Here is a 4,558-nt window from a genome sequence, read left to right as displayed (position 1 = left end):
GCTAACGCTGCTAGCGTCTCGGCTCGTACTGTAACTTCCGGGTCACGTGGAAAAACTTTATTTAAAAAAAATGCACAAACTGCTTAACTGGACTTTCACGTCGTTCAAATGGCTTCCAGTAGTTTTACAATAGTTTTCGGTTAGAACATAAGAAAGAAAAGAAAATATTGAAAGTATAAAAAAATATATATATAGGTAGACTTGACGAGAGCTAACATGACGTCATGACATAGGAGCCAATTACAACGATCAGATTTGACAACTCTACAATCCTCACTCTGAAACTGTCAACCATTAGTTTTGGGAACTGTGAATTTTGTGTGTGTATATATATATATATATATATATATATATATATATATATATATATAAAGAGCTGACCTAACTTATCCAAGCAAAGGTGTTTGATGATTTACCCTATGGGAACATGTTCTTTTTGGTTTTCTTGCTAAAGTTGGCAAAAATGTATGTTATGCAATAAATATTGTAATTTTCCTTAAAAAATGTTACATTGACAGAACTACATTCATGCAGAGTAAACCTTTTCCCTGTTCTATTTAAATAGATTGAATAATATTTTTTGACTATTTCCAGAAACTCCCAATCTAGAGCAGACATTTGTCATGATGTCTTTGTAAAATGTAACTTCTTTCTGCGATGGTATTTACTACACCTCTGGTATGTCGTGCTTCTTTTTTGTTCTGAAAATAAAGTTCTGGAAAAAGATCATATTTGACAACAAAAGACTAAATGGACTTACTCATATTTGTTTAATATATTCCTAATAAAAGAAATCTCCTCAGTGAACAAAGAAACAAAAATCAAACGGAGAAAAGTTCAAAGTAAAAAGACTCTAAAGAGAATGAGTATAAGTATGATTAAACATCAAAGTGTAGTCCATCCATCCATCTTCTTGACCGCTGCTTCCCTTTCGGGGTCGCGGGGGTGCCGGAGCCTATCCCGGCTACTGAAGGGCGAAGGCGGGGTACACCCTGGACAGGTCGCCAGTCTGTCTCAGGGCCTCAATCACACACATCCACTCTCACATCCACACCTAGGGGCAATTTAGAGTCACCAATTAACCTATGAAGCATGTTTTTGGATGGTGGGAGGAAGCCGGAGTCCCCGGTGAAAACCCACGCATGCACGGGGAGAACATGCAAACTCCACACAGAAAGGTCCCAGCCGGGAGTCGAACCGGGGCCTTCTTGCTATGAGGCAAAAGCGCTAACCACTGCGCCACCATGCAGCCCCAAAGTGTAGTCAATAACAAAATAACAAAAAGAAGCAAAAATTGTGAAATCATTGTTAAAGAGCAAAATCAAAAGATATGTTTCCTCAAATTCAATTATAATTAGATTAAAAAGATTTTTAAAGTGTGATAATGGGATAAAATTAACAAAAGTAAATAAAAACATTGTTCTCTGACATGTGGCAAAGATTTTAAATCTGATCCTTGTTTTCTTTTCTTTTTTAATGTTCAAGCTTGAGCTTAAGATAGATTTTGGATGGCAGACCATGAATGTCTGATGTTTGAAATTAATTACTTGAGATCAATTTCCATTTTTAGTGTCAGATCCGCATCTTAAGGTTTATAAAATCAGTGATTTCATAACTATTTTCTTGGTTGGATTTTAAAAAGGTTCAAAGATGATCTGCAAAACATCAAAAATATGAACAACACACTTGTATTTAAAAAATGTTTTTCTATTAAACACATTATTTTATATACTGCATATTTATCTATGGTGCTTATTTTTACTTTGATCTATCTTTCACTTAAATGTAACTCCTTCCGCCTTCAACCTCAAACTAAAATAACATTTTTGTGGCTCCAGCACCTCAGTCATTCCTGCAAGAGGGAGAAAGATAATCAATCATTTTTAAATGAAATTATATTTAAAATTAAATAGTGGACAAGACAACTCTTTAAAATCCCAAAATAAAAAAGTCTCAAATAAAAACAGGTATTCTTGATCTTTTCATTTTCACTGGGTGTAATAATATTTATCACTTAGACATTAGGACACAAAACCACAAACAAACACAAATGTTTTAGTCTAATCACTAAATAGACTGTTTATTTTTAATCTATCCCAAACATTTTTTATTTAACAAGTCTTTGAAAAAGAAACAGAAACAATTTAAAATGTATGCATTATGTCAGTGAAAAATCTTTGCATTACAAAGATCTTTATATATATATATATATATATATATATATATATATTGTTTTTATGAAGTAATATCTTAATTTTTTGCTTTACAAATTAACAAATATAACAATCATTGAATTTAAGGAAACGACTCTATTGTTTTCTACACTTTAACTAATATTTCACAGTTATTGATTTCCTTTGTTATTAACAACAGTTTATCTTTTATTTGTACTAATTATTCTCATTGGAGGCAGATTTGTATGACTTTTTTGATTTATTTGTTCACTTAAGAGATTCTTTATCCATTACTTTATTTAAGGAATACCGTAATTGAACGTGTTTAAATCTATCTAGTCTTAGATCTTTTTAGTCTAATCTATTGGGCAGTGTGATGACGTCATCCCCGTTTTTATACATTTACCCACATTTTTTTTTTTTTTGCACATATATGTACATTTTCAATTCCTTATATCGGGGATTCAAATGGTTTTAAAAATATTAGAATAATTCTGAAACTTATTGAGGTTCAATTAAGCAGTTCATACATTTCGTTTAAAAAAGTTTCTTTACGTGACCCGGAAGTTACAGCTCGAGGCGCTAGCGGTGTTAGCAAGCTAGCAGCTAACAAGCTAGCAGCGTTAGCTTGTGTTCGGTGGACGGTGGTGCGTAGTTCGGACGTTCGTGAGGTTTTTGGAAAGAAAGGACGATTCGTGGTTCGTGTGGAACTCTCAGCATTTGGTCGTAAACGAGTGAATGCGTGTTGAACGTAAAGACAAAAGACAACAAAGAACGTAAAACTGTGATTGTGAGACTAGCAGATCGGAGCTGCTGCTGTTCAGAGGACTTTGGTGTTTGTTGGAGCTGAAGATCTTCTGCAGCTGCAGGAACCATGTCTTCCCTTCAGTCTCTGAGAGAGTTGATCAGCGAGCGACTAGCTGCTGCTGCTGAAGAAATCTGCAGACTCTGTGAAGGAACCATCGTCCAGTACGAGCAGGAGCTCTGTCGTCAGCGCAGACTGCTGGATATCGCCTGGAAACCACAGCTTCAGCTACACCGCATAGGTAGGACACTTCTTCATCTTCCAGAACATTTTAGTTCAAGTTCTAGTAGACAGATGACTGCTTCTGTATGATGATTCAGGTCCACCATGTTGTGTGTGAAATAATTGCAACTCTGATTGATGAAACCAATGAGAAATATAAAGCTACAGATGAAGTTAGCCGAAGATTACATGTACTTGAATGCTGCTAGTTTAATTATTGAGGTAATTGTGGTTTTTTTCCCTTTATATATGAAAATCAAATTAAATTGTTCCTTCATCTTGAGGGGCAAGTCACCTGTCAAAAGGAGTTTAATGGATGGTGTAGGGTCAAAGGTCACCTGTCAAAACGAGTTTGATGGAAAGTATGTTTCCTGTCTCTCTCCCTCTCTATTTCATTCAATCTTGTTTTAGTATCAGAGATTACTGAAGGTCAGAAGCTGCATGATTCATTTAAAAGTTAATAAACTACCATCTTTATTTTTATTTAGTTTAAAGCTAATGATGGTTAAGATGTGTGTTTTACATCCACTTTAAGCATGACCCAATTAGTGGACTAATCGAAAAAAAATAATTGGGGATTAATCGACTATTAAAATAATCGTGTGTGGCAGCTCAACTGAAAATATGAAAGTGACCATTTCCTCACAATAGGGCTGTGGATCGTTGCTTAAGTGGCGATCTGATTCGATTCACGAATCAAGCTCAACGATTCACGTATCGAACCACAATTCTTACTTTTTAATATAATGTTTATTGCTATGTGTTTGTCCCTTTACTGGATGGATGAAAATTGAAATTAATTGTATTCCATTACCACAATTTATACCATTATTTAGAACAGGAGATCAGAATTAACAAAACCAATAAAAAAAACACAAAGGCCCGATCCGAATACTCCCCTTCTCCCTCTCCCTTAGCCCTCCCCCTTGATTTGGAGTGGCAGTTGAAGTCAAAGTCGTGTCCGGAATTATTATTTTTTAAGTTTCACACTCCAAACAGAGGGGTCCAAAGTCAGCTATCACGAGAGTAAACTGCATCGTGCGAAGAAGCTCTTTTCTGCCCTTTGGTGCACTCTGAACCGCAGATGTTTATATTTAAATGTAAGTACCAGTAATGACTTTATGTTGTAGTGTGACCTTCTTAAAGTTATACAACCGCTGTTGTTATGGGTATTAAACCGCTGGAAGTGCTGCGCTAATGCTAGCGGACTGGCGAAGTTGATGACGTCATTGAACGGAAGTCACGTCCGAAATATTAGACACTATTTTTTTACCACCCTCCGTTTGGAGCAAGCACGGAGGGATAAACGAAGGGGAAGGGCTAAGGGGGAGGGAGAAGGGGAGTATTCGGATTGGGC

Source organism: Oryzias melastigma, linkage group LG2 (assembly GCF_002922805.2).
Source record: "Oryzias melastigma strain HK-1 linkage group LG2, ASM292280v2, whole genome shotgun sequence".
Taxonomy (NCBI): domain Eukaryota; kingdom Metazoa; phylum Chordata; class Actinopteri; order Beloniformes; family Adrianichthyidae; genus Oryzias; species Oryzias melastigma.
The sequence above is the reverse complement of the archived record's forward strand: the minus strand, read 5'-3'. Positions refer to the sequence as shown.